Source organism: Corapipo altera, unplaced genomic scaffold (genome assembly GCF_003945725.1).
Source record: "Corapipo altera isolate COAL_440 unplaced genomic scaffold, ASM394572v1 46, whole genome shotgun sequence".
In the NCBI taxonomy this organism is placed as follows: Eukaryota; Metazoa; Chordata; class Aves; order Passeriformes; family Pipridae; genus Corapipo; species Corapipo altera.
Window position 1 is genome coordinate 3,915,331 of NW_020884883.1, and position 6,629 is coordinate 3,921,959.

Below are 6,629 nucleotides of genomic sequence, written 5' to 3' on the forward strand. Positions count from 1 at the left end.
GTCAATACCTTTCTTAGGCACACAGGTTTAAGCTAGTCATTGTTGTGGTCAGCATTAGAAATAGTTATGGTTTTCAGAAGTTACTTGTGGCTTACATACTTCTCTGAACTCTACATCCACACATATGCATGTATGTAATCAAATATAAACACATTACAATGTATTCTGAATTTCAAAAAGAGTGGAAGTATTGTAAGTCTGCATCTTGAAGCTGAAAACAAGTAACATTTCAAACTGGGAGTTTTAAAGGGATATTTTCATCCTTTTTTATCACAAAGTTCGAAAAATTATATTGTTTTGTATAGAGTAGACAGTATATGTTAACTTACAGTCTCACATAGCATATTGTTAATAAAAATAGAGTAATCAAAGTACTCACAGCCACTTAAGAGTGAAATGGTATCTTGACACAAATTAGCAGACTCTGAAAACAGATTTTATTTCAGAAATTAAAATAACAAAATGCCGTTTATAATGATGAAGAGATATTACAGATTCTAATAAGTCATCTGGTAAGACTTGCCGTAATAGCATCACTTTCCAGGAAGGTAAGATTTTAGGTAATATTTTTTTGCTAGGCCTAACCTAGAAGGTATTGTAATTAAAGTGTGTTCTAAGACTAAGTTCCAAGGAGGAAAAAAGCTTGCTCACTTCCTCTCATCAGTACCCTTTCTGAAGAGATCCATGTCTTGTCTCAGAATTCTCTTTTTTCCACTCAGCAACTACTCCACATCTTTCATGAAGAGCAGAGCTTCAAACTTGCACACCACTTCAACTGAGTTTTAAGAGGAGGGAAGATTTTATGTTATGTAGACTATGACCCTCTTCATATGCTACAGGCTTTTCACCTCTAGCTCTGGAGCACAATACCACTGTGTTAAAATTCTTTTCATTGGCCATTATAATCCCGAAATATTTCACTTCTGATAGCTTTTCAATTCTCCATTCTGTACTACTGAAGTAGATTGTTGGAGTGATTCTTCCATTTTACTTTGTTAAATATCACAGTCTTTTAAGACTATTTTTTCCAGTTTGTCAAGATCATTTTGCATTCTGTTAGTCTTTCAACATATGTGCAGTCCTTCCCTTATTGAACATCGTCTGCAGTTTTCTTGACACTTATTTCCAAGTCTTCCAATTCTCTGATTTACTAATACTGTTTCTTACAACTGTAAAGTGAATATGACAAAATGATCCTGCTTCTGCTGACTACTAAGCAATTCTTTAAGTCTGAAGTACAAAGTTAAAATATTAACAAAAAAAAAAAAATTCTTAATCAACCCAGAACATTTACACTCTTGGACACAGAAGGCAACACAGTTTTTCTTTGAGTAATATATAAGTAGCATCAAAATAGTCTAGATGATTGCATGAATAACTGGTTTTTAATTTTGGCTAAATATTTTTTTTCTTATAGCAAAAAAACATAAAATTTTTTTTGCAATTGAATAAAATACCTGCTAGAATGATCCAGAACATTTCATTTGAGCATTTGGTTTGTTTATTATTTTTGTGTTTGTTTGGTTTTAATTGAAGTACTTGTTTTAATTAATAATTTTTCCCGTTTTTTCCAGTTTTCTTTTTCATTACCTTTTGAAATCATTACATTTTGAAAATGCATTACTTTAAAAAAAGAAATCTTACAATGAGAGAGTTAAACGCTGAAATAAGATCATCAAAATGATTGTGAAATCTCCAATCTTAGAGACTTTCAAAACTCGGCTAGACAAGGTCCAGCACAGATGGATCCAATTTTCATCTAACCCTGCTTTGAGTAGCAGGTTGAACTATATGACATGCAGTAATTTTATCTAAATTTAAGACAGGACATGCATATTAAAGATGAAAAAAAGCAATAATTTGTCTACTTCATAAATATCAGTATCCATTGTTGCGAAATTAATAAGCTAGTATTTTTTTGCCTGGTGTGCTTGTTAAACACTCAAACAGGTATGTTTATTAGCTGAAGGCAGGATGGGTACATTTCTTGAATATCTTGCACAATGAAACAACATTGCTCGGGCAGGGGCTGATGTTCTCTGGGGCAGACATAGAGCCCTGGACTATGGGCAGGATGAGGGGAAGCCATGGGGGGGGCACAGTCTTATCACACCATTTCTTCTACCAAAGTGTCCTGGCATGCAGTTATTTTTTAATGGTTTCAGAAACTGCTATTCTCAGCTCACATAGTACGATAGATGTTGCCACTAAGGTTTCATTTTTCACTAAGACTTTATTCTTCAGCTGCTCATCCTAGGAAGCCTCTGTGTGCCATAGTGTGAAAATCTACACCAACGAAGGATACAACTCTTTTGAACTCACCTGAGCCTTTTTTTTATTATTATCCAAGGCTCTTTCCCTTTTTAATGACTTCACTGTTCACCCACTTGGCTGTGTCCAGCAGGGGATTGACACTACATTCTTGGAACAACATACTGAATCACACATGAGTCGTCTCACCCAAGTCAGTGTCCCTGGGGTTTGCTAGAATCAGTTGAAAATAATCTGGCAAAGTTTTCCTTGTAGAAAATAGTTCAAATTCCTACCTTCCACCTTTCTTCTGCAACCAACCATCCTGTCTGAGAGATAAGCAACAACAGATGGGAAAAATATCAGTAAATTCACTTCTAACAAATAATCTGTGAGGAATTGTCTGTAGAACAATCTGCTTTCAAACTCCAAAATTTCTTTGAAATGTACTTCATAGTCTATCTGAGCCTGAATTCACTGAGTCAAACATCTTTTCTTTTGCTCAGGGACAGTGTCATGGTTAACTCATGATCAGCCAGATTTTCTGAAGTGAAAAACCTTAGAGTTAAAATTTATGAAGAAAAAAAAGACATCAACATGTAAACTATAAGCCAGAGTTTGCAGCTATATCGACACTCAATAATTCCAGTCCACCAGCTGTTCACTTTTTTTTTCAAAGTAAGTGTGTCAGCATCTCCTGATAGGGGCTGTCTCTCAGTACACATTGTGGCCTCTCTGCTTTTCCACCTTTGTTAGCCAGAAGTGACTATGGCATGTTATCCCCTGCACCTCAGTCGAGGTGATACTTCCACAGATTTACCACCTGAAAGAGTGATTTGATTACCTTCTAGTGACTCCAGTTGCTACAGGAAATGATTTTGTTAGGCATAGATTGCAACAATATTAATGGTTCATTCATTTACTGTACTGGTCATGTCTGAATAGAGTTTTCTTTAAAATTCCCATGCCTCCAAAACAACACCTCTCTCAGGATGATCCAAGGTACAAGCAGAATGTGTTTGCAACTTGCATGTGTTGTTTCATGCTCTAATTCTACACAAGAAGAGAAAGGTTGCCTGTATTAGATCCTGTTTTCTATATGGTATTGCTGATAATGCCGTGAAATAAATTAGCTTGAATTAGCCTAGTTTGCCTATACGGTTCATACTCTTCCCACTTGGCACATTTTGCTTTCACTCAGAAAATCTGCATAATTACAAACCTTTAGCTGATCCCCACTATATTGTGAGAATTGTTGAAACCTTATTGCACATTTTGTAGCTCTAGTAAATGCAGTAAGTAGAAGTGTAGATCCACTAAAGCCAGGGGAAACACTGCCACAAGGTCAATAAGACCAGATTACCTTCAATGAAACAGTTCTGTCTCTTCTTTTATGCATCCTCAAATCATTATCTCTGCACAGTTATTTTGGGAAGATGAACAAGTTGCTTCATAGCAAAAGCATAATTCTGAAACAGCTCACTAGATCCATTAGGTTGCTGTGTTTAATTCTAGGTCTTGGTATCTGATTGTGTGCAAGGTTCAAGATATATGCAAGGTTCCATCCAGGTTCCAATCAGGTACTTGCCTTTTCAAGAAAATCTGGACACCACTGAGAGAGGAGTTTGTTCCAGTGTCCATTTTCTACAGCCTACACGAATACCGGCAAGTCTGAACTGATTAACTGATGGAAAATGCTCCGTCCCCACCATGGCATAGCAAAGGTGCTACAGAAGCAGCTTCCGTGTACTCTCTGGCTTCAGCAAGGACGTTTCAATGAAATTCTGTGATTATTTCAGTAACTTGCACAATTTCACTATTATCCAAAAATAATTCCCAAAGAATTTGAGGTCAGCTTCAATAAAATAGAAAGAAGAAATTATGATTGCAATTACATTGAGATATGTTGTTTGAATCAGTAAGATATGACATGACAATTCACTCTCAAAAAACTGAAATAGAATTGCTCATGAAGAGACACAGATACATTGAATAAAAAAACCCCTGAACCAACAGAGGCAAACCCAAAAGATTCCCCCCCCCCCTTTTTAGTGAAGTTAGAAGGGAATTTTTGCTTTCCTACAGGATCACTATGAGTTTCAGATTCTAGAATCTTTTTTTTTCGTTCCAATATTATACTCTATATAGGAATAAAATAATCAATATAAGAAGTAATAGCATGCTTAGCCCAATAGCAGTAGAGTAATAGATTCTTTAAAAGGACAGGAGTAGAGGATTTCTAGAAGAACAGAAAAAGTTTGACAGGGAAATAGTAAGAAAATTATAACTTTTTATTTTATACTACCAGGAGCTAACAGGTAAAAATACAAAATTACACAGATAGGAAACATTATAAAAGGTAAATACCTCTGCTGTTAATAAAACAGCTGTTGTCCAGCTATCTCCTTTGTGTGAACTTGCAGGTTAGCCAGGTCAGATCAGTGACTCTCAGCAGGGTTAAAGGATGTGTGTAGCTTCATTAACTCTTTGGAAGAAGAATCTGAACACTGAAAAAGAGATATATTAACTGAGATACTCTTCTTTCCTTTTTTTTTTTTTGGTTCCTTTGAGCTCTTAGGACCAATCCCTGTACTTAAGTCAGAAGAAATGTAAGATTTCAAGTAAATTAAATTAATGTAATGTCTTTAAAACAACAGAAAGCAGGGTACTTGTTTATAAATGTAGAATCTTTAGTGTCTAATGGAATACACATACACATATCTTAATGTGTTTTTAGTAAAGAGAAATCCAGACACTGGATCAGTACTAATTATGTCAAATCAGAATCTACCACAAACTCATTTTATCCTATTAGAAATCTTGATTTATGAACAACTCACAAACATATAATTTTAGTATTCACTCAATGCTTCATTTCAGAAAGGCTCATTTGCTATTTTTGAGCAATTGTCCTACCTCTTAGTTCTTTAGCCTCAGGAATTTTAGAAATATGTAACGGCAAACTCAGGAAATCCAGTGCACATCTGATCAATAACAATTTTACCCACTTTTATCCAAGCTACCATCTGTTAGATAGGGTGCAATAACAAAAAAAAAAAAAAAAAAAAGAGGGAGAGAGAGAGAGAGAGAAGAAATTAAACATTTCACTGGTAGAATTGCAATGTTGTCTTGAATAATTAAAACAAAATATCTCAGAAGGCAAAGGTTTCCTAGAACTGGCACAGACTTATTTGAATAATGCCCTGGAATAAAAAGGTTAAATGTACATCAGTGATATGTAATGAATATCATATAATACTGATCATGCTGCTTTTCCTGTCTCTCTCTCTAAAAGATTATGACATGTTGAAGTTATCAAAATAGACGTATTTATATAAAACTGACAGTGATATGTAGTAGAGGTTAAAGCTCCCTGAAGATCATATAAAAATAGAAGAGGAGGTATACTTCACAGAGTCCCAGAAGGATCATGGCTTTTTTTTTATTAAAAACAAAAAAAAGAAGAAAGAAAAAATCGAGACCATTGTAAACAAGATTTCTCCATGAAATGAAATTAAGTATGGCAAAGTGGTTCTCCAATAACTGTGCAAATAAAATTAAATTACATTAGCATTGTTAACTCTACCAATTCTTAAAGAATAAGCAGTTAGAAGTCAAGATCTAAAATGCATCTTTTAATTGTCTATTAAACTTTAACATTTGCATACTCAATATGAAAATATCAAATGTGAGAGATATATATTTAATTGATCATGTATGTTTATACTTACAGTTGTAAGTAACCTACCACCATGACTAACCAGAAATATAACTCAGATGAAGCTTTTTTTGCAGTCATGTTTAGCACCTTTGTAACATATGTTTTCAGTGACTTGGAATTCATTTAATTACGTAGCGTAGTGTGTTTCTTTGCTCCAAGACAGATTTAAAGTTAACTCAGAAAAAAGAGTAAGTGATCCTTTGCTTCCCATGCTAATGGTCACCTGCAGGTGGGGAGTAACAACTTTCTGGTAACTGCAAAAAGCAACTTCCTCACCTCTCTCTCTCTCACCCTAAACAGAACCTGTTCATCCTTAAAATTGGTATGTGATTTTTTTGTGTATAAAAGATAACAATGCTTACTAATCTTTCTGAGATATTTTTGAAGTTAATGGAAGAAAAATCATGTCCAAGATCAAAGCTTTAGGATTTAATAAAGTTTATGACAAGTAAAGAACAAACAGTTGTACAGAAATATTATTCAGGCAGCCCATCAGTCAGTTTTACAGCTGTCTTAAGTAAGGATGAATGGCATATTGGCAGTGCTGAGATATTTTAGTACCCTTTTCCTCTGTGGACTCTTCCAACACTTTCTCTCCACCAGGTTTCCAAACACTGTGAGGGTCCAGCTTCTCCCAGCTAGCAGGAAGTGCAAGGGT

The 6,629-nt window shown here is 34.9% G+C and overlaps 1 long non-coding RNA gene across 2 annotated transcripts; it reads right to left on the reverse strand.

Annotated features, from left to right (window-relative positions):
* Positions 1–382: 382 nt before the first annotated feature.
* LOC113946203 lies at positions 383–6,297 on the reverse strand. 2 transcript variants are annotated; one of them, XR_003527346.1, is made up of 3 exons: positions 4,618–5,985; positions 2,323–2,575; positions 383–1,169 (listed from the first exon to the last, which is right to left on the reverse strand). It is a non-coding gene; the product is annotated as an uncharacterized LOC113946203 (long non-coding RNA). The 2 variants fall into 2 exon arrangements; XR_003527345.1 differs by lacking the exon at positions 383–1,169 and adding an exon at positions 6,012–6,297 and having other exon boundaries at positions 2,339–2,575; positions 4,618–4,757.
* Positions 6,298–6,629: the final 332 nt, after the last annotated feature.